Source organism: Schistocerca piceifrons, chromosome X, assembly GCF_021461385.2.
Source record: "Schistocerca piceifrons isolate TAMUIC-IGC-003096 chromosome X, iqSchPice1.1, whole genome shotgun sequence".
NCBI classification, from domain to species: Eukaryota; Metazoa; Arthropoda; class Insecta; order Orthoptera; family Acrididae; genus Schistocerca; species Schistocerca piceifrons.
In genome coordinates, this window is record NC_060149.1 from 786,568,219 (window position 1) to 786,593,316 (window position 25,098).

The window sequence follows — 25,098 nt, forward strand, 5'->3', positions numbered from 1 at the left end:
AAGAATGAAATAAACAGAGAATTCAAGGAAGCTAAGGCGAAATGGCTGCATAAAAAATGTGAAGAACTCGGAAAAGAAATGATCGTCAGAAGCACTGGCTGAGCATACAGAAAAGTGAAATCAACCTTCGGCAAAATTAAAATGAAAGGTGGAAACGTTAAGAGTTCAGTGGGAATTCCACTGTGAAGTGCAGGGGTAGAAAAGGATGTAAGGGGTACATTGAACGCCTCTATGAGGGATAAGAGTTCTCTGATGACATGACAGAAGAAGAAACAGAAGTCGATATCGATGAGATAGAGGATCCAATATTAGAATCAGAAATTAAAACAGTTTTGGAAGACTTAAGATCGAATAAGGCAGTAGACAATGATAACATTCCATCAGAATTTCTAAAATCACTGGTGGAAGTGGCAACGAAACGACTATTCACATTGGTGTGGAGAACGTATGAGTCTGTCGATATACCATCTTACTTTCGGAAAATCATCATCCACGCAATTCCGAAGACTGGAAGAGCCGACAAGTGCGAGATTTCACGCACATTTACTTTAACACCTCATGCTTTGCAGTTGCTGACAAGAGTAATATGCAGAAGAATTGAATAGAAATTTGAGGAGGCGTTAGATGACGGTCAGTTTGGCTTCAGGGAAGGTAAGAAGGTAAAGACACCAGAGAGGCAATTCTGACGTTGCGGGTTATAATGGAAGCAAGACTAAAAAAAACAAGACACGTTCTTAGGATATGTTGACCTGGAAAAAGCGTTAGAGAATGTCAAATGGTACAAGATGTTCGAAAGTCTGAGGGAAATAGGGGTAAGCTATACAGAAAGACGGGTAATATTCAATACATACAAAAACTAAGAGGGAACAATAAGAGTAGAAGACCAAAACGAAGTGCTCGGATTACAAAGGGTGTAAGACGGGAGTGTAGTCTTTTGCCACTACTGTCCAGTCTATGTATCGAAGATATAATGACGGAAATAAAAGAATGGTTCGAGACTGGAATTAAAATTCATGGTGAAAGGATATTAATGATAAGATTTGCTGACGACATTGCTATCCTCAGTAAAAGTGAAGAAGGATTACAGATCTGTTGAATAGAACGAACAGTCTAATGAGTACATAATATGGATTGAGAGTAAATCGAAGAAGAAGGAAAGTAATGAGAAATAGCAGAAATGATAACAGCGAGAAGCTTAACATCAGATTTGGTCATCAGGAAGTGGATCAAGTTAAGGAGCTCTGCTACCTAGGTAGCAAAATAACCCATGACGGACGGAGCAAGGAGAACATAAAAAGCAGACTACCACTGGCAAAAAGGGCATTCCTGGCCAAGAGAAGTCTACTTTCAAACATTGGTCTTAATTTGAGGAAGAAATTTCTGAGAATATACGTTTATAGCTCAGCTTCGTATGGTAGTGAAAAACCTGGAAAAGAAGAAAATCGAAGCATTTGAGATGTGGTGCTACAGAAGAATGTTGAAAATTGTGTGGACTGATAAGGTAAGGGAGGAGGAGGTTCTCCGCAGAATTGACGAGGCACGGAATTTATGGAAAACATTGACATGAAGAACGGTCAGGATGACAGGGCATCTGTTAAGACATCACGGTTTAGAGGGAGATATAGACGGTAAAAACTGTAGAGAAAATAGAAATTAGAATGCACCCAGAACATAACTGAGGACAACGAAACTAATATCGATATGTGCAAAAGTTTCAACGATTACACCAGTGAACAAGCGAGAGCTGCTTCGTTTGTGTTTCTTGAGTGGTAACTTTGGAACACCTGTAGCTGTCAGCGTGTTGTGGTATGTAATGTTGTTTATGTAAGTAATATTATACGTACCGTTTAAAAATTATGCAAAAGGCTTGTACCTCTGTTCTCTGTATTTGAATAATTAAGCGTCGATATTTGACATGTTTACTTGATATTACCAACGACAATTTCTTTTTTTTCTTTTTTTATGAAAATAATTACGTCATTTTTTTGTTACGTCCAGACACACACAATTTCAGATAATGCTCATCAGTCGTGTATTTATTTCGTGATAGTCGGTTTGTTGCATTCTTTTCTAGAGATAAGCTTCACGATGTGTGTTGTACGCACGTTGCGTCTTGCAAAAGTCAGTTCGTGTTCTACGACTTGAATGTTCAAGACATTGTTTATGCAGATACAAGAATTTACTATAGTAGTCCCATACATCTTTTTTACTTTATACTTTCTTGTGGATGCCGTAGAGCTGTTATTACAGTTAATGCAAAGTGAACCATCGAATAAAGTGTATGATAGGCCCTATGTAGGAAACGACAGAAGGAGTGATAATCACAATAAAATTTAAAATAAGACGTCATTTAGGGTGTTAGAAATGGTTGCAAATAGCGCTAGTTGCCATGATATTGTTCAGTTGGACTGACAAGGCTTTGTGAGCCGTACGTTTTGTTTTGATGGAATCGCGTGTCACATTGGTTGACTAGGGATGACCAGCCTGAGAGTTCTTCTTTGAAAACTGTAGATATTTTTTTTACGATGAACCTACTTCCCTAACACTCGATGCTGTTTACAAAGCTACACCATCGCCACTATTTAATTCTGGGATTGTAACTTAATGCGAAGTTTGATGATAATGACAAGCCTCAGAGTGTTGGTTTATTGGTCCTGTGTATCTAGTAGGACTTCAGAGTTTATAAACGGTATTGGGCTAGTCCTTAATTATGAATTACAATTCTTGAAATTTTTCACACATCTTTTTAGCAAAAAGCAATATTACACAATATTTTATTACTCTATACACTGTCCAGATAAAATTGTAATGGGTGCTACAGTTTATTTTTCTAGGAACTCCTTTACTTTGTAGATGTGTTTGGCCAGATAATCATTCATAGTTGTGAAATCTTGTCTGTTCATTAGTATTTTTGTGGATTTGGGTAATGCGTTAGTCTGATGTTTGGGACGGAGTATGCCTTTCTATAACAGGGCGGAATTTTCTCTTGCATGCATACATCATTTATTTACATTATGCGGTAGTTGTGTACAGATTAATTATGGTTGAAAGGTGGAGTGCTACTATTTAATTTTTCTTTTATAATAATTACATTATTTAGTATGTAAGTACATGGAAGTGACAGTTTTTCTTAATGTAATGATCTTTGCTGTGCCCCTTCTATTAATCATACTTTTTTCTGTTATCAAAATGATCACAGATTTGCTCCACAGTTTTCCCAGAATATTACACAATACTTCAGTATTAACTGGGCTTAAGCAAAATATACAGTCTGAGACCATCAAATGACATACAGTCTCATAGTATTCATATTATGAAAAATGTTTTGCTCAGTTTTCTGTGTATGTAGTCTGCATGTGTATCAGTTTCATTTTGTGGTGTATCCATATACAATCCCGTATAGTGAGGATTTTCGTATCAGTGATCAGTCCACGAAGCTGTAGTTGTAACTTCTGAATGATGTGCATATGGAGAGAGAGTGAAATGACAGATAAAACATAAAGAAGTTGAAACATCTTATGTTTATGAATAAGTGCTTTATTGAGTTCTTGCTGCATCAGATTTGTACTTAATCTTGAGCTTTCGGTGACTCCCATGACTTAATGTGGCCAATTAAAATATTTATTTATTTATTTATTTAATTCTTTCTTTTACGTGCCTAGGACATGAACTTATTACAATACTGGTAGGGCTTTAATAACATACTGTAATGAAAATCAATTATATGCAAAGTATCCACTTCAGAGAAAATCAGTAAAGTGAAGACAGAAAGTAATAACAACAAAAATACAACGATTTGTATTTAAAACACCAATTTATGAAATTCAAATAGGAAGATAAAGAAAAACAAACAATAAAATAGCAAGATAATTCTCTTCATATTCTGTGGAGATCCCAGTATTCGACAGTTTTTACTGCTATTTTGTTAGCTGCAGCAAAATCATGTTCCTGCAGAATAGTAAATGATGTTGATCCTGCCAGTCACCACAGTGGCAAATTCCATAATGACTGCTGAAGCACTATTTCGTGGGGTTGACTTTGCACCATGACACCCCATTTCCCATCCTATTCAGAGTCTTTCATGTCCCCTAAGGTAGATGTGAGCCTCCGACTGTTTTCTCGGTGTGCCTCAGGTATAGAATCTTGCCGAAGTTCCACATGACAAGTTCCGGGAGATGAAAGAATTGCTGTAGTTGTCTGCATGAATCTCTTTCTTGATGTGGGTCTTTGTTGTTAGTCCTCGTATCCAAATGGGATGTCTGGGAATAGTTTCCTGTTTCTTCTTCCCCACATCTGTAGCTGCCTTCCTCAAAATACTTGGTATTGCTATACACATAATTTGGTAGAGTTTACTGATAGGTGTTGGTAACAGACAGCGTGTCAGTGTGTCCTGTCTTGTTCATAGCTATTTCAACTTGTTTGGCATGTACAGACTTTTGACAGATTGGTGCAAAATATTCAATTGCAGAGACATAGTGCTGGGGCAAGTGTTTGGAGCACTTTCTCCCCCCCCCCCCCCTTATATCATAGATGAAATACACAAACTTGGGTCTTTCTGGGATTTTGCTTCAGGTGGATGGCATCATAGTACTTGGCTGGCTCTTCAAGATTTCTTGTAAGTTATATCTCCAGCTCCTCAAAAGTTTTGCCCTGGGCAGCAGTTTGCTGCATCACCAGCATAAGTAAATGGTCCAGTCTGTAATCTTACCCTCCCACACATCACTATTAAATTTTTCATAGTGTCTTCATTAGTTTCAAAAGCTTTGAGAGGCATAAGATATACAAAAGAGAAACTTATTTACTTAGCTTCATTTTCTCTTCTTGTTATTGGCTTCAAGTCTTGCATCCAGGGGTACATTCTTGTGGCTGAAATTTTGATTTAACATTGTGGGTTCCTGATTAAATAACTGATGAAGATTTGCCTGTATATTTCTTGAATTTTATTCTTTGTTACGTTATTAAATATCACACTGTTTTTACAATTTCTACTTAATATTCAAATTACATTGCTGTAGACAAAATTTAAAAAAAAGTGTTTTTCCAGCAGAGGTATGCCCACTAATACCTATATTCTGCAGTACTCACAATATTCCAAAGAGTTTACAAAGCAAAATAATTTAAAGGCTTTCTTGACAAAATAATATTTGCTAAAATATATCATTATTTTGTAAATGAATCCAGAAATAAATTTAATAATTAGCATTAGATTGTGCAATTAATAATATGATTTTCAAATATGCCAGAGTTTCGTAAAAAGAGTAATTAAAAAAAAGAGTAATTTTAATTGTTAGTACATATCGATTGTAACACATAATTTCTTTTTATACATTGCAGCCTGAAATATAATACATTGTATACAGAATCATATGAAGTTCATTCAGTTAAACAGCTGATATAATTTTCACCTGTAAAAGAATCGATAGTATAAATGATATCAGTTATTTCTATAAAAAAAAGGTTATGTTAGAAAAGGGTGTCCCATTACAAGTCCCAGTGACACTTGGGTGGTCATTTGTGTAGATGTTGTACAACAGTGAGAACAAACGTTTCCCTGAGGGAGACCATGTTCCTGAATACTTCATTGATTTTTGTTATTTTTTCAGTGTGAAAAAGTATTTGCTGTTTTGCACCAAGCATTGGATGAACTGTGTTAAATGATAATCCTTTGTGACTGAATCCACTTTTCTAACCAGCTTTTTGTTGTTAACTGTATTGTAAACTGTATCATAAGCTGCTGTGAGATCAGTGAAAGTCACACCTGTGACTTGACCTGTTTCATAACTAGACTCAGTGTGTTGTACCAAATTAAGGATCTCTCCATTACAAGACTTTCCTGAGCGAAATCCTGACTTCTCTTTTTTGAGGCTTTTGTTGACGTACTGTAATATTCCATTTAGAATCAACATTTCCAGTATGTTATAAAAATGACAGAGAAGTGAAACTTTTGAAAGTATTTTGGTTCTGTTGGCTCTTTTCCGGACTTTAAAAGTGCTACTACTTTGGCTTTGCATCAGATCTCGGGAATTTGCAATTTCGGAATCCATGTGTTCATAAGATTTAATATCTACTATGTTGTAGAAGGTCCAAACATTTTAATTTGTTCTGTTTGTAGTTTGTTTAGGTCTGCAGCTTTATTGTTTTCCATAGACTTTAATACTATATTCAGTCCTTCTAAGACAAAAGGAGTGCCGAGGTCTTTCTTGTCAGCGTTTCTCAGGAGTTTGGAGTTTGTAGATCTTCCTTTTGTCTTACAATTCAGAAGTAATTGATGGGTAATGCAGTTGAGAAATATCTTTGAGAGATCAAGAGGAGCAATGGTTGGGTCATTGTTGGGATCTTCAAAAATTTCCATGCTTTCTGATATCATTTTTTTACTTCTGGAATCTGATACAGTATACAGAATGTCTTCACCAGATTGTATTGTTTCCTCACAAACTGGGTCATTATCAAATAATTGTCCATATCTCTGCAACAGTCTCGGAATCCTCATCAAGTCTCGGGATATACTTCTGTCTGCATCCTCTCGAGAATATATTTGCATGAAGTGACTCGAACTGATTTAACAAGTTTGTCATACATCGCCATAGGTGGATCAAATTTTAGGACTTTGATGTCAAATTCTTGTGTGAAATTTTCCCATTGGGCTTTCTTGAACTTAAATTGTCTTTTGAAATGGACACACACTGGCCTCACAACTGCTTCTGCTTCAACAGAACAAATAATAAGTCAATGCAGTGTACATGGGATTGGCTTGTCAACATTCTTCTTGGCAATACGTTCACTGACAAAAAGTTATTTGTTGCATACCTTAGATCCCATCTGCCACTGCCTACTAAAATGTCCCCACAAGGATGATGATGGTGACGACGAAGCCGTCAAAAACTCAGGATTCAACTCTGTGTAAAGCAAATATTCAAGAATATTGCTGTGAAAAACTATGTTGTCATCTTGTATCTACTATTTTTGAGTATGGCAGCAAAAACATGAAGGGGAAAAAGGAGATGAAATCAAACAATGGACTGATGACAACATTGTTAGAAGGATAGATTTTTACTCACAGTATAGTGGAGACATCAGGTTACAGAGAGGTGCAACAAGAAGATGGTGAAACAAATAAGCTTTCGGCCAGAAAGGTCTTCATCTGAATTAGACAGTGGACACGCACTTCCCAGTTCTGCAAAATGTAGATGTATATGTAACTTGCACGTTAGTGCTGGCTGTGTTTCCAAGGCTACCAAATGCCCACATTCTTTTCCATTTGTTACAACAGATAGTGAAGTCTCAATGAAAAAACTGCGGTCTCACAACACACTTCCTGACAAAAAAATATGAAGTACCCGTAAGACACGGTCAGATATCAATGTAACTTTGGACATGTACACACCGTCATGGTGCATTAGCAGTGTTCCTGCCGAGTGTGGTTACCGAGCTCATCAGGGTACATAAGATGCATAACAGTGCCATATGTCAAATGATCACTGCAAAAGATACGGAGATGCCACATACTCTTGTGAGATGGCGTTATCGGCACATGACAGAATTTGGACAGGTCCTCATTGTGGCTGGCTGTTTGAATTGCACAATATCCGGGTTTGTGGGGTGTTTGGCTGTGACAGTGGCCCTGTGTTGGACTGCACAGCAATGTTAGAGCAGGCACACCAGTGGACAAAGAATTGGTCGACCATGTGTGCCTGCCGCAAATGGGGATCACTTTATTGTGCACCGAGTACATCATCTCTTCTGCAAACAAGTAGTGGATCCCGTGGAACAGTCTGTCATGCCATACTAGCAGCATCTGGTCTAGGGAATTACTGTCTTGTGCCTAGACTGCCACTAACACCACAACACAAATAGCTGTGTTCGGAATAGTGTTACAATGAGGAAGCACACACTGCTGATGAGTGGCACTGCATTGTGTCGAGTAATAAATCATGGTTCTGCAGTAACAGCTCCCCCCAACCCCGACGTCCACTGTCGGCAAGTACGACGATGACCTGGTGAGAAGCCCCATTCTGTCACTGTTTGGAGAGGTACAGTGCTATTATTTCGGCCATCTCAATGGGGCTATCTGCACGATGTTGAGGTACTCCCGTGGCTAAAGATATCCCACATCTATCCCCAATAGATTGTATGTGGGACCAGCTTCCAGTTTGGACGTCAACTCCGACCCGATACCAGTATCCAGGATATTGAGGACCAGTTACAACAGTTGTGGGAAAACTAGCCTCAAGAGAGGATACTATGGCTTTATGGCAGTCTTCTCAAGTGAATCAGTGGACACATCCAGGCCAGAGGAAGTGCAATGTCATACTGATAAGTAGGCACTTAGTGCTAAGTTTTTTGTAAATTCGACTTGATTTTGTGACCACTGAAATAGCATCACATCATCACGTATCTTCCCAACCTATGAAGTTCCACTTCATTTTCTCCTCCCCTTCTGGGTGCTTCACATTTTTTTCAGGTAGTGCAGATATAGGTTTCACTGAGGCCATCACTAATACTGTGGCATTTTCGAAACTGGTACCGGAACTTTGATATTAATACGGAATCTCAGACCTTGTAGCTTTATTATGGTGTTATCTTTTTCTTATTCACTTATTTTTGCATATTTGTCTCTTGCAAGTTCCTTATGTCTTTTTATTTTCATCCTCCAATTTCTGTTCAGCAACAGTCTTCTGTTTGTGCATGTAATATGTGCAACAAATTTCTGGATTCCCTCAGTCTACATTTTTATTCATTAATTTGTCCTTCGATCATTCTACACAATAGTATCAAACATATCTGATAGACAAGGATACAGATCTGTGGTATATTTCTTAGTCTACAGTTGCTTTTACTTGTTTAACTTGGAGAAAAGTAGGTGTGGCATCTTCAGTTTGAAAATGTACAAGAATTGCTGGAGCTGTTTACTTTGTTTGTGAAGGTTTTGAGTTGACCTCAAGTCTGTTAGCATATCACTGTGGTGGTGGCCGTAAGGGCAGTTAAAGCACTATTCACACTTTTTTCCCTTTTGATCCTAGTTCTTAATTGGCAGAAATGAGGGACTTTGATATCTGATCAGGCAATTATGTAAATAGGCGAAGTTCCTCATTGAAATCCATATTTCGTTTGTCGCTGACGTTTGCAGAATATTGTGTGAAAATGAGCAATCAAGTATTTAATGACAGGCACCATTTGTTGACTTCTTGCAGAAGCAGTTTCATTGTTAATTGCGTGGCGCATATAAATGTTCGTTTCCACTGTATGTGATATCCAACTCAACTCAGACTGTGTCTGATATAAGGCACTATACATAGGTGACACTTCTTATTATTATTGTGTTTCCTTGATCACGAGCACAAAGTTAAAGGTCGTTTATTGACTGGCATTGAGTTAAAGACTAAGACTATGTATCTCGAAGCAAGCCTTATTAATGTGCTCATAAATGGCTGTCAGAAGCGCAATTTGCGATTAATCCTTCACTTTGTTCAAACATGTACAAACTGGAAGCTTGTATGAAAGCTCTTTGTGAATTGTACAAGTACCAATTTTTTTTTTTTTTTGTGTTTTACAGTTTATAGTCAATCAGTGGGGTCTTATTTCATTATACATTCTTGCTTAAGGAGTCTTATACATCGCATGTTTTACTAGCATACATCATTATTGTCATCACCCAGTGATCACAGGCCCTGAAGACCACACAGTGGCATTACATACTGCTTGCATGTCCTTTGATTTAGAGCTTCCTTCATTGAGTCATCTGAAACACTCAGCAAGATTAGATCGTTGTCCATTTCATCCAGCCAATGTGGTCTGAGTCTACCAGGATGATGGTATGAATTTCCATAGTCACAGAAATGTTAGTTGCATTTTCAGATATCTAAGCTACATGATCAGCTGACCAAAATTGATATTGTTTTATAATGTGTGTAATCAGATTTATATTCTTCATATCATAAAATTCTTTATTTGTCCATCTTTAAGCATTCCAAAAATTCTGCTCTTCATCCTCGTTTTGAAGATCTTGAGGTTTTCCCCCCTACACACATACCTAGTAGTTTGTTTCGAAGCTGTAGATTACAATTTGGCATATGATGATATGGATAAGTATACTTACCTTCCTTCGTGTAAAAAATTGCTGGGTGTCAGAGTCTTTCAGAGACTGTAAAAGTTTTCCATTCTGTTTGTATTTTAACCTTCAAATAAATGTCTAATTCATATGATATCCATCCACTTCTATATCACTGCACAGTTTGTGTGTGTTTAGCGATCCATTACATGAGTAAACAATAATGGATGTATTGCATCATTCTGTATGAGCCACCATTGGAACTGAAATCTCTGACAGAATTTGCAGCTTTGATACTAATATGCACTTTTTATTAGGTTTATCAGCTTTTTGGTTATATTAAACTTTGTCGTGATAACATTTAGGTCCTGTCAGTGACTGCTGTCAAGTGCCTTGTTTTTAAATGTCAATGGGACTGTGGTGTTGAAACCAAACTGTGGATTGAACACAGGTGTAGTTTATAAACATGGTTGATGACAGGTGTTCTTTACAAACAGGGCATTCAAGTCCAAATTGTGCTTATGCTGTCTCGGAATAAAATGGTTGTCCATAGTTGACTGCTCCTTGCAAAAGCTTGTGCGACGTCCCTGAAGATGTGCTCCACAGATTTTTCAAGTCTGTCTCATAAAATTATCAAAAATATCACATATATCATGATAAGGAGCAATATACATTGATATGTGTTGCAGCCTGTCTTGTGGCCTGTTTTGCAGACAAGGTTTATTAGAGCTCCTAGCCATTCATCAGGAATTGTAAGTGTTCCAGGACCTGTATGTGAGGTGCAGTATCTCACATTGCAGCACATCTCCCTCAATTTTCAGCCATTGTGCCACAATTCCATTCCCTTTAGATGCATTTTTGTTCCTGTGACTGAAGGTGCCCTTTCACTCATATGTGGTCACTGGTGCTACATCTCCTTCCCCTTTCCATTCCACTATCTTCTGACATTCTTCTTCTTACAATGGATCTTAATCTAGAGGAATGCCAAAATAATTTGCACGTATTGTTAACACTTCTTTTCATCTGAGTATCAATTATTGTGGTTTTCATTGCCCAAAAGTTGCCCCTTGCATTGTTGGACTGTCATTCTCAAGACCTAAATAATGTTCTTCAGCTTTTACATGTTTACAAGGCTTTGTGTTTCTCTTGTAGCCTCCAAGAAACATTCATTCTTCTGTCATTTATAATTTCATCTAGCCATTTAATCCCACAATGTCCTCTTTACTTCAGTTGCATCTTAATATGCATCATTAATCCGCCAATTACCCTTCTGCTTTCCATTTCTGGTGTTATCAGTCACTGGTATGTCATTACCCTGTACTTGATGTTGACTGTTCTACTTCACCTGTTTCTTCTACATTATCATTATGTTTCCTTATTTGCAGCTTGCCGTTGAGACTTATTTCTTACCGTTTGTACTGATTGGCCTTTTGTTGCCCCTCCTGTACACAGTTTTCAGTTTAAAATTCATCTTGCTAATGACTAGAAAGTAATCCCTTTTGCAATCTGCTCCAAATCTTTTGTACAGTCCTGGAATCTCTTGTTAGTGGCCCCACAGTCAGTTGGATTTATTGTATTCCCATCTGGTGACATGCACATTCGTCGATGAAACTCCTTATGTGGTAACAATCCTGACATGATTCAGAAGCCTGCAATAGTTGCTAAACTTTCTGAATGACTATAATGTACCAAATTGACTGTCATTATTTGGATTAAAATAGCCTTTTATTTTGTAGTCTGTACAGTTCTGGGTTTTTAGTGATTTTCAAATGTATATTATTACCTATTAAATGTACATACTTGAGCTACTGTCAAAATTTATATTGTTCATACATTGTTAAAATGCTGTGGGATGGCTGGACTTTTAAAATAAACATGGCACCAAATGTTGCTTGAATTGCGCTGAGATAATCTGGCCACCCATTGAACATTAACAGTGCACAACCTATGTAATTTTTGGCTTAAGTGTTTTATGTTCTTTTAATGGGCACCTGAAAATTTACAGTAATAAACACTATAGGGAAAAAATGTTTTAATCCAAGTGACAACAGCTAGTGTGGCACATTATTGTCATTCAGAAAATTTGTTTTGGTTGTGGCTCCAAGTTCAACCAAATTATTGGAAGTTGCTAAGCTAATGGCAAAATCAACAAAATACTTTCCAGGATTTCGGAGAAGTCATCCTTCCCATCGCCGTCTTTGTTCTCAGTTGGTGTAGAAGAACTGACTTGAGTAACACGGAAGCATTTTTGTAGCAGTGTCAGATAAGCTGTTCTCTTGTTTATTGCCTTAAATTCCATCACAGTATGTGGTAGACATTTCTTCAGTACAAGTGCAATAGCAAATTAATGTCAGCTTCCATATCAACTATGCATAACTATTGATTTTTATGTATCAGTTGTACCTTATTGTAAACATATTATCACTTACTGTCACAGATCATAAAACTTCGTGCAATTGATTAGGGCAGGAAGAAGTTTTTGGTAACTTTTGTAAAACTTTTAGTCTTTACCAATAATAGTTAATCCTATTAAGTTTGTGTGTTTTTGGACAAACTGGAGAAACAGTTCAAAATTTATAAATCAGTGTGTGAAAAATTCCATATTAATAATGTTCGGCTGGCATAACACCCGTGGTCCATCTCTTAGATTTATGATGAGGGTCAACTAGCTGCCAATTAAAAGGGCCTTGTGTTCTTACATTGTTCTGAGAGACAGTCATGAATTATGGAATAAATGGAGAAGACCAATAAAAATGTTTAATTATCATAACTGAGAATACACAGAAAGGTGCAGGGGAGGGGACCAGAAATTTTAAAAAATTTCACCATCAGAAAAAGGTTATGTACAATCAATTATAAAAAAAAGGCAAAAATGCCTGTCAGCTGTTTTTCAAGCCATGTTGTCATGGTACCCAGCAGTTCCTCATTTTAGGTGAAACGTTTTGTGCACTCCTTAATTTACGTAGCAAAGGGGAAATGAAAGTATTAAAATTATTTGTAACAAAATTAATTTTAAGCATTTTCTGTTGGAAATAATAAAAAACTATGGTGATGGTTTCATTAAAAAAATCTGTTACTGCTTGCATTTTTCTTTTTATGTAAATAAAGCATGAGAATTATGTAAATAATTTTGTTCTATTTCATTGCTTGTCCATGTAGTCCAAGAATATATTTAACAAAACAATTTGGGGTCCACTTCATTTTGTGCTGCAGCTGTGCTGTTAAAAACCTCATGTAAGAAATGTGGCATTTAATAAACTATTGTAAAATTAAGCTTTAAGAGTGACAGTATTTACTTTTGATAGGTGGTTAAAATATTGAAAAGGAAGCAAGTGCTATTGAACTGTCCTTTTCTTAATTGGAATGGTTTATTTAGTTTTGGTTTGATTGAGAAAATTATTTTAATGAATTATTTGGACACACCGTATACAACAAGCCAAGGGTAATGCAATTAATTTTTAGTTAAAGTGGTTAATAAATGAGTCTACAAGTTCAACATAAAGTTAATAATACTGTAAACCTAATATAAAATGTAATAGTCAGTCCCATACTCAGGGATTGAGCATAGGGTGAGCAGATGCAGGAATCCTGCTCATGCAAAGTACTAGTGGAGATGGTTTGCCATTGACTTCCTCCGATCTGTTATGCAGTGTCAAGTGTGTATCTGTGTTGTTTGGATGACTATGATGAGTGCTTTTACAGTGTAGTGTTGGGTTTGTGTTGTCATGGACAAAGGGAAGGGAAAGGATGAAACCAGTGCTGACACACTGCCTACTCCACTTGAATAACACCAAGGGTGTTAACGTGCTGAACGTCCCCATCTGACACACAGATCACCATCAACAGTGTCACATGCCCTAAATTCATGAGAGACTGCAGAGAGGTTTGGAATTTAATCCAGGACATTGGCGCAAAGACTAGTGGTCAGGAACTTTGTGCCACCACCTCTCCTCCCCTTGCTGGCTAAATATTGACAGTGAAACTTTTAACCACCACCCAGATTCGAATCAGCTTACCTTGCAGTCGAGTGCCACCACATGTTTGTGTTAGTGACCTCCACTATGGAGGTGGGTAAACATACTGCACAGTGAACGAAGTAATAATGTAGTTAACACAGAGTACAAACAATGGTCCAGCAAGAACTTTTTAAGCTTTACTTTACATGTATTCAGTGGTAGTGTGTATTTCAAATAAGAAGGCATATGATAGTGTAACATCTCCAGTGTGACAGACTCTTCTCTTGCATATATTTGTACTTACTATGTTTAGCTGTAAGTTAAGTCTCTGCCTAGCTTCTTATAAGTGAAAATCACAGTTATGTGTGAAGATACTTGCAGAGTTTTAAACAATGGTCTACTGGGCTTATTTCATTTACCTTGCTTTATCATTCTGATAATCTTTTTCAGTATTCTACTTATTTTAATTTTTTATTTATTTATTTTTTTCAAATTGTTGGCTTCTCCCCGAAAATAATTCCATGTGACAGTGGCAACTGCTTATTGCCACAGTACAGGGTGACAGTTATTTACAAACTGCAGTGTGCACACACTTTATTCAACATGTAAACGTCACTACAGATATTCGAATTTAGGTTATGACAAGTTCGATGTGCCTGCCATCATTGACGATGACGTGGCGCAGACGAATAGCGAAATTGTGTATAACCTGCAGAAGTATCGGAACATCGACGCTGTTGCTGACATCCTGAAAGACTGTTTTGAGCTCAGGAATGGTTTTGGGGTGATTGCTGTTCACCTGGTCTTTAATATAGCCCCACAAGGAGGAGTCACATCTGTTCAGATCCGGAGAATATGGTGACCAATCGAGGCCCACGCCAGTAGCCTCTGGGTACCACAGAGCCAAAATGCGACCCCAAAGTGCTCCTCCAGTACATCACACACACTCCTGCTTCCATGTGGTTGAGCTCTGTCTTGTGTGAACCACATCTTATCAAAATCAGGGTAACTTTGGATAATGGGGATGAAATGATCTTCCAAAACCTTCACGTACCATGTGGTAGTCACTGAGCCATCAATGAATGTCACATCAATTATTCCATGACTGGACTTTGCACACCATACAATCACCCGTTGAGGGTAAAGAGACTTTTTGATCATGAAATGCAGATTCTCAGCCTCCAAATGCACCAATTTTCGTGTATCATAACGTTTTTATGTGAAAATGGCTGACAACAAGAGGGCACATGTGCATGCTAATTCTCTTCATGCCTCGCGGCCAACCGTGCAATTTGAACATCCTAACGCAAACTGTTCAGAAGTTATGACGATTTTATTTTATATAGTTCAATAATTGTCATCTGTACCTTGTCATCATCGATGAGCAACTTATATTTTGAGTGAGAATTCTAACAGCATATGTAAGTGTATTGTGTATAAGTGCATGCATCTCGTACCTCACGGCATCATGAATTTCTTATTTTCCCACATTTGGAGCAAGCTACCAGTCATAACATCAGATAAAAATTATATCCAACTCATCATGTATTCTTGTGCACAGTCCTTCAAAGATGACACTTTCCGTACACTACAGTGTCATCAGTAAACCGTTAAAGACTGCTGGTTATCCTATCTGAGGGTGAAAATTGCCAGCTGGCAGGATTTTCCAGCCCTGAAGCCATGTTGTGAGTCAATCTCCTTTCTGAAGGAGGCTGTTAATCTCTCCATAATTTTGCTGAAGCTTGACAAAGCTGACACTAGGCTATAGTCAGCGATTTCATCTTTGGCACCCTATGTATCCAGAGATTGCACTGTTGCAGTTTTTTGTCTATTTGGAAATACACCAGTCTCAAATGACGAGTTTATGATGTTTACTATTGCTTTTACAATAAATGTTTCACTTGTTTTGATGATAGAATCTGGTATTTCATCAGTATCCACTGAATATTTGTTAGATTGGCTTTTTATTATTTTTTGATGGTTTCTGAGGCGTTGCTGGATACATGAATAATATGCTTGCACCAGCTTTAGATTCTCGATTGAATCACTTAGTCTGTCTGTCTGTCATGATGTACATTTATCAGCAGCTGTGCTATTTTTGAGAAATGTCAATTGAAGACACTTGCCATGGAAAAGTCTTAAATAAAGATGTTCAAAATAAGTGTAAATACATATTTTTTCTCAGAAGTATAAAATCTGCTTAGTGAAAAATAAGGAAACATGGACACACATCAGCTGTACATAACAGCAATGCACATTGAGGACTGTGGATTAGAGACATTTATGGTATCCATACTTTTCTATTTGCATTTAAATTACATAAAACACACTGATGTGCCAAAAAGTTATGATCACCTGCTTAATAAATGTTAAGCAAACTACCACAGTTGGTATTTTAGGTGCAGTGATAAAGCCACAATGGGTTTCGTTATATATGAACATACTCTGATGACCTATAGTTCAACAGCACGCATGCTAGGCTAAAACATATACATAATATATGTCATGTGACAGTCTCTTGGAATATTCACCAGTGGTCATGATAAATAATACCAAGTCTCTAAAATATGCCAGTGTCATCATTTAAAAATTCTTGATCACCCGATAAGGTATTGAAAGATACAGGTTGCAATACAATAAGTATGGTGATACACTTATACCAAGCACAGCCAGTAGTATGGGCTTAGTACAGAACAACATGCAGTGCTATACTGGGCCAGCCAGGTAGGACCACTCAATGAACAAAGTAAGACATCCTGCTTGGCACCTATCAAGTGTGGCATATTGATTGCGAGTTCTTGTCAGTGCACAGATCACATTCTTTCACCACATACATGCTATATGTGCTTGTGATGTTTTCAACACATTTATATGCTTGTGTTTTGGAAGTGATTAAGTTGAAAAGTGCTTAGTTGTATCATTCCTGTAAACTGATCCAGTCTTGAGGTGCTGTTGTCCTTGCCATCTGTTCCACGCATTTCCACTAGTCTGCAGCTAACTAAATTTATTGGGGCTTCAGAATTATATCTTCCGCATACTTTCATCCTTTCCCCTGTGATACTGCAATGTTCTGCCTTCTGTGGTCTTGTCAGATGCTCATAATGTGTCTGTGAATGTGTCCTCACTTATTCACTCAACAGAATGTACCGTGTAGAAGGAAGATAGGTTAGGGTTTTACGTCATTAAAAATTAGTTTATTAGAGATAGAAAAGTGTGAATTGACCAAGGATGAAGTAAGAAATAGGTTATGGCCTTTTCAAAGAAACCATTCCAATATTTGCCTTAAGTGATTCAAAGACGCCATTGGAAACCTTATTTCCAGATGGCAGGACGGGGGTTTCTACCTCTTTCATTCTGAATGTGAGTCCAGTGCAACTTATGCAAATAATCGTGTGCAATAATTTGATGAACTTCTTAATGACCTTTAAAGATTTTCAGTTTTATGACCAGTTCGTCAGTGTCCCTCAGTATGTTGCAAGCAATGTCTGACAAAGATCTTCATACACAATGAAATTTGTGGATGTCACCATGAGGTACATTGTCTCCTTCTTGACTAAATGTGTTGCAGTATGAGCATTTTCAACCACTAGTTGGTTCCTTTCACTGTGAAGTAAGTTTATCACTTGCAGAGGAAAGCTTCAAGATTTTTGTCCCTAGGGTGGCCAAACATAAGTAAGGGTACCTCAGTTTGGACTCCCATTTCCACAGTCTAAGCAATCATCAAGTCCCTTCTCACTTGCTTATTAATTTATCTGTGCAATTGTTCAGCAGTTCTTTTGTCAGAAATATATTAACACATACTCCGTCATTTCTCTTTCAGTAGTTGGTCAATGGTGTTTCAGGCAAATGTGCGACCATAGTGCATAACTCGTAGTAATGTCAGCTAGTAATTGGGAATTTTCGTTGTACGTGAGGTAACAATGTAATCATCTTTGTTTCTTGACATTTCGTTTTTGGTGGTGTTCACAGTCCCGTTATTTTACGTGGCAGGGCAGGCACAGTTTTTCTCTAAATGAGTAAATTTTAATTTTCACCATGAGAGCAGCATCAAAAGAAAATAAACAAACTTCAGAATTCATCACAATTACAATACAAGTTTCAAACCCATAGTTATTCATTATGCAAAGTGTCTATCTAACAGAGAACTGGCAACAAGTGTGCTTGGGACAAATCTAATGTGTACCGTAATGGGTGGTGTTGGATCAAACTGGCAATTAAGCTGCAAACTGCCATTCCATGAAGAAAATTTACTCAATTTAAAGGCCTTGGAAATGTCAAAGGCTTAAATGTACCACAGACAGAAATCAGTGGGAAAATTGATAGGTGCACAGGCCTATACATACAAGTGGCCCATCTTTCCAGGAAACTATGACATTTGCACCGAGTCTGCAAGAAGATTATGGCCAAGATACTTGTCAACTTCCAGCGTCACGTAATCCAAATGTGGCAGTGGCACTCTTATCCTTGACACCTGTCTTTTGGGATGTGCTGAGCAGTGTGACAGTGATAAAAATTATCTCATTTAGAATAACTGGTAATGAAAAACAAAAAATTGCTGTAATGTTAGCAGTTACTGCAGAGGGAGGAAGGAGGGGGGGCAGAAATACTGATAGTGAAGTTAACATTGACGTCTGTGCCAAATGATATCTGTGTAATTTATTTACATTGCATCATAAAAATATGTAGTTGAGAGTGACCATATTGTGAACAGCTTTTGCAAATGGTTAATGTAGCGTCAATTTTGCTCCACTGAGTTCTTATCTTCTGCTCCACCGCTCCCCCCCCCCTCCCCCCACCCCAGCCCCCACACCCACACCACACCTACTCGCACTCAACCCCCCACACTCCACCCCACCCCCACCCTGTCCCAAATTTAAGTGAGTGGCTTATATTTAGTTGATGGCTTATGAGTAGTCAGTCCAATACAGGATTTATGAACAATTACATATATTTATACCAATGGGCCACAGAGTGACATGGCACTGCAGTACATGAAAAAATTGCAAAATACAGATAACCTCTTGATATAATTTCTTGATCAAAATAGAGCTATTACAGTTGTAGGACCCAAGCGGTGATACAGTAGAAAATGAAAATTGAGAGGTTAGTAACCATGTACATATAACTATGTCACTATGCCATGTGGCACATTAGCGGAGCTTGACACAATGTTTTAATTTTCTGTGAGTGCTGGAAACAGTGTGGTCAGGCACACCTAAGGTTGACAGCTCGGGTGAAAGATATCAGCTATCTTTATCTCAATGCAAGGTCCCACATCCATCTGTTTCCATTATGCTCCATGTGTAGGCACTCTCTTCAAATTTGAAATTGTTTCTCAAGCAGCAACATAAGTGCATTACACACCGCCATTTTAAATGCTACAATCGGAACCCTCTAGTAGCAGAAGGCTGCTAATATGGAGACCTACAGAATAAAGATGTAGAATGGTAATAACGCATATTTCATTTTGAAAGTCTTACGTGTTTCTGTATAAAAAAATTCAGACAAATAACTTTTCAGCACATCTTTGTACATTTACTTGGGCTAATTTTGCTCTTTTTGTATATCGATTTCCATTCTTTCTAAAACAAATATTGGTCTCATTTTCTTTATAATGATCTTGCAGGAAGTGAAGAATGTAACAATATTGTTGACCATGCTGGGTGTTCCAATCTTCAGACAGAATTCATACCAAAGAAATAAAAACTGTGTTCCTCCAAGTTAAGTAATTTTGGCAGAGTCCATGTTGTATCTATTCTGTTTTAATAAAATAGTTGCACTGTCCAAAATCACCCCATTACAGCTGTTCGGGTTTAGCTAATCATTTAGTTGGATAGCTCCTGTTACTGGGAATATATGGGAAACTGCTTCTAGATAGTGAGTGAGGAACTGTGAAATAATAGTGGACATCATTTCAGTAGCTTCTAAGTATCGCTACAAATATTAAAGTTACATCAAAAGTAGTATGCTACAGAAACCATAGAAATATATGCTGAAATTTTCAGTGCTCTCCTCCTTGGTGTCAAGTTGCCCTAACATTTCTTTCCCCCTTGGTCAGTTTGTTGAAAAGTGTTGAGATACATGTACAGGTCATTTCCAGTCATGGAGTGATCATCATGTTTTTGTAAGAAGACTATATGAGCTGAATAGTGAAAAGTGCTAAAAGGAAGTTAGGGGAAAAAGTAAATCAACATTTGACAGATTGAATAAAAGGTGAAAAAGGATAAGTAAGGCAAATGTTTTGCATCTGGAGTGTCATGGAGCTGCAGGCATTGGATCCAGAGAGGGTTTCAGTAAGGGATGTGACAATGATGTTTTGTATGAGTTAGTCACATTAATATTTCAAGTGACAGGATATGATTCTGATGTCTTGGTCAGGATACTCATTTTGTGGTGTTGTTTATCTGGGTACTGAAGGCTTTATGCATAATTACTATATTTGCACAAAAGATGCTAGATAGCAACTTAATGTGTCATCATCTCTGTAGTGATAATATTTCTCTCTCTCTCTCTCTCTCTCTCTCTCTCTCACACACACACACACTCACTCACTCACTCACTGATCAGCCAGAACGTTCTAACCACGTAGCTAATATGGTATGTCCATCTTTGGCTCACAAGGAGATGGCACGATCGTGGAGTCGGGGATTTGTCCGCAATTTTGTGTGGTGAAAGAGGACCCCTATCACCTACCGTGGTTAAAATATTAGGACGCATTACCCGGAAAATCCCGGGAAAAATCGATCCAAAGTTTGTTAGGTGCCTTATGAGTATAAAATGTGAGTACACTGCCGAGCCGCCGTCTGGCCTAGATGTTTAGGGCTCGGATACTTACGTCAGAGGTCCCGTGTTCGATTCCTCCTCTGGAATTTTTTTTCTTCTGTTTCATTTTCTTTCGTTATTCCACCAATTATTCAGAAAGTTTCCCAAACCTACATTATCTTTAGCAAATTTGTTTCATCATTGAATAAAAATTATTTTCTTTTTGTCCAACAACACAATTCATGGCGGTGGGTTTTCCATTTTTCATTGTAAAGTATATGAGGAGAAACATTGCCTTTTTAATCAGAATATCAAAGTCGATTGGACAACATTCAATTTTTATACATATAATAATTATAAACAAGAACCGCAGTGGTAATTATCGTAAAAACAAACAAAGCAATAATTTTTGCGACACCTTGCGCAACATATAAAAGCGGATTTTTTACAATCACAGGGCGTTTGCATTAAATCTGTACAAAAACATGCCCCATTAACATTTACGAAAATGTTTAGAGTTTCTGACAATTTTGAGGCAAACCAGGCATATTGAATCATGTCTCGGAATATTGGTGACGATAATTGATGGTGAATTATAGAATGAATTTTTATACAGTCTTCCCGGGAATTAATTTCACGATTCTCCTGTTACATGCGCTGCAATTTTGCAAGCAACAGAAGAAAAAAAGTGCCGGAGTAGGAACCGAACCCGAGACCTTTGGCGTAAGGGTCCGAGCGCTAACCATGTAGGCCAGACGGCGGCTCGGCAGTGTACTCACATTTTATACTCATAAGGCACCTAAGAAACTTTGGATCGATTTTTCTCGGGATTTTCCGAGTAGTGCGTCCTAATATTTTAACCACGTAAGGTGTTAGGTGTCCTCTTTCACCACACAAAATTGCGGACAAATCCCAGACCCCACGGTCGTGCCGTCTCCTTGTCAGATAACAGCGGCGACGCATCGTGGCATGGAAGCAATGAGGCCTTGGTAGGTCGCTGGAGGAAGTTGGCGGCAGCACAACTGCACACACGTCATCTAATTCTCGTAAATTCCGGGAATCACATCCAAGATGCGTTCGATCGGATTTAGTTCTGGCGCGTTGGGGTGCCACCATATCAATTAAAACTCGCCACTGTGTTCCTCGAACAGCTGCATCACACTCCTGGCCTTTGACTTGGCGCATTGTCTTGTTGAAAAATGCCATCGCCATTGGGAAACATAATCGTCACAAAGGGGTGAACGTGGTCTGCAACCAGTGTACGATACTCGTTGGTCATTATGGTGCCTTGCACGAGTTCCACTGGCTCGCATGCCCGCTTGAATCTTCCCCAGAGCATAATGGAGCCTCCGCTTGCTTGTCTCCATCTCGCAGTACAGGTGTCAAAGAGCTGTTCCCACGGAAGGCAACAGATTAGCGCCCTCCCAACGGCATGATGAAGAAAGCATCGGCATTAATTAGACCATACAACGCTCTGCCACTGCGCCTACATCCAATGCCGATTGTGACGTGCCCATTTTAGTCGTAGTTGCCGATATCGTGGTGTTAACATTGGCACATGCGTGTTACGTCAGCTGCGGAGGCCCATCATGAGGAGTATTCGTTGCACTGTGTGTTCAGACACACTTGTCCTCTGCCCAGCATGGAAGTCAGATGTTAGTTCCGCTACAGTTCCCCGCCTGTCCTATTTTACAAGTCTGCCTAATTTACGACGTCCTACATCTGTAACGAGGAATGGCCTCCCAACCCCACGACTTCTGAACGTGATTTGACCTTCGTTTTGCCAACGTGTTGAAGACACTCACCACAGCACTCCTCGAACATCCGACAAGTCGTGCAGTTTCCGAAATGCTCGTGCCGAGCCTCCGGGCCATCACAACCTGCCCTCGGTCCAACTCAGATCTCGCGCCTATTCCACACACGGACAGCACCCTCATTGACACTACATGCACCGTGCGTTTGTCCGACTAGCAGTCATTCCTTGCCATGCGAGACTGCTATCGCCTGGACCGGTTTATATCGGTATTAGATCGGTGGTCATAATTTTCTGGCTGATCAGTGTATATATTCCGCCGAGAGGGGCTACTTTGTGTCAGCATGATCTTCACAACGTAGAATGCCATCTATGGACTACAGCTGGAAGCTTACTGCGCATTATTTCTATTGTTGAGATCTTTATTCGTGCTTGTTATTCTATGGTGTAAACATTGGAAACTTTGCGCCGTAGAACGTACTACGTATATACAGGGTGTTTCAAAAATGACCTGTATATTTGAAACGGCAATAAAAACGAAACGAGCAGCGATAGAAATACACCGTTTGTTGCAATATGCTTGGGACAACAGTACATTTTCAGGCGGACAAACTTTCGAAATTACAGTAGTTACAATTTTCAACAACAGATGGCGCTGCAAGTGATGTGAAAGATATAGAAGACAACGCAGTCTGTGGGTGCGCCATTCTGTACGTCGTCTTTCTGCTGTAAGCGTGTGTTGTTCACAACGTGCAAGTTTGCTGTAGACAACATGGTTTATTCCTTAGAACAGAGGATTTTTCTGGTGTTGGAATTCCACCGCCTAGAACACAGTGTCGTTGCAACAACACGAAGTTTTCAACGGAGGTTTAATGTAACCAAAGGACCGAAAAGCGATACAATAAAGGATCTGTTTGAAAAATTTCAACGGACTGGGAACGTGACGGATGAACGTGCTGGAAAGGTAGGGCGACCGCGTACGGCAACCACAGAGGGCAACGCGCAGCTAGTGCAGCAGGTGATCCGACAGCGGCCTCGGGTTTCTGTTCGCCGTGTTGCAGCTGCGGTCCAAATGACGCCAACGTCCACGTATCGTCTCATGCGCCAGAGTTTACACCTCTATCCATACAAAATTCAAACGCGGCAACCCCTCAGCGCCGCTACCATTGCTGCACGAGAGACATTCGCTAATGATATAGTGCACAGGATTGATGACGGCGATATGCATGTGGGCAGCATTTGGTTTACTGAGGAAGCTTATTTTTACCTGGACGGCTTCGTCAATAAACAGAACTGGCGCATATGGGGAACCGAAAAGCCCCATGTTGCAGTCCCATCGTCCCTGCATCCTCAAAAAGTACTGGTCTGGGCCGCCATTTCTTCCAAAGGAATCATTGGCCCATTTTTCAGATCCGAAACGATTACTGCATCACGCTATCTGGACATTCTTCGTGAAATTGTGGCGGTACAAACTGCCTTAGACGACATTGCGAACACCTCGTGGTTTATGCAAGATGGTACCCGGCCACATCGCACGGCCGACGTCTTTAATTTCCTGAATGAATATTTCGATGATCGTGTGATTGCTTTGGGCTATCCGAAACATACTGGAGGCGGCGTGGATTGGCCTCCCTATTCGCCAGACATGAACCCCTGTGACTTCTTTCTGTGGGGACACTTGAAAGACCAGGTGTACCGCCAGAATCCAGAAACAATTGAACAGCTGAAGCAGTACATCTCATCTGCATGTGAAGCCATTCCGCCAGACACGTTGTCAAAGGTTTCGGGTAATTTCATTCAGAGACTACGCCATATTATTGCTACACATGGTGGATATGTGGAAAATATCGTACTATAGAGTTTCCCAGACCGCAGCGCCATCTATTGTTGACAATTGTAACTACTGTAATTTCGAAAGTTTGTCTGCCTGAAAATGTACTGTTGTCCCAAGCATATTGCAACAAACGGTGTATTTCTATCGCTGCTCGTATAGTTTTTATTGCCGTTTCAAATATACCGGTCATTTTTGAAACACCCAGTATATAGCAGTGTTCTCCAACCAATACAGTTGTTTTTGTTGTTGTTGTTGTGGACTTCAGTCCAGAGACTGGTTTGATGCAGCTCTCCATGCTACTCTATCCTGTGCAAGCCTCTTCATCTCCGAGTAACTACTGCAACCTACACCCTTCTGAATCTAGTATATTCATGCCTTGGTCTGCCTCTACGATTTTTGCCCTCCGCACTTCCCTCCAATACTACGAGGGTCACTCCAAAAGAAATGCACACTTATTTTTTTAAAATACATCTTTTATTCTACATGCATGAAAGTTTTACAGTGTGCAGATACATCCTTTAGGAACAATATTTTCATTTCTCCACATAATTTCCATCCCTCTCAACTGCCTTACGCCATCTTGGAACCAGCGCCTGTATACCCGCACGGTAAAATTCTGGACGAACCTGTTGGAGCCACTGTTAGGCAGCGTGCACAAGGGAGTCGTTATCTTCAAACCTTGTTCCACGAGGAGAGTCTTTCAGTTTCCCAAAGAGATGATAGTTACATGGAGCCAGGTCAGGAC

General features: G+C 39.0%; 1 protein-coding gene across 2 annotated transcripts in view; it reads left to right on the plus strand.

Moving 5' to 3' along the window:
* Nucleotides 1-1,779: 1,779 nt before the first annotated feature.
* The window catches only part of LOC124721462 (ligand of Numb protein X 2-like), a 579,832-nt gene continuing 556,513 nt past the window's right edge, over nt 1,780-25,098 (plus strand). Inside the window, exon 1 of one of the 2 annotated variants that reach the window (XM_047246450.1) lies at nt 1,780-1,806. The gene's annotated coding sequence lies outside the window, so the exon portion shown is untranslated. The other variant, XM_047246451.1, reaches the window with a different exon arrangement.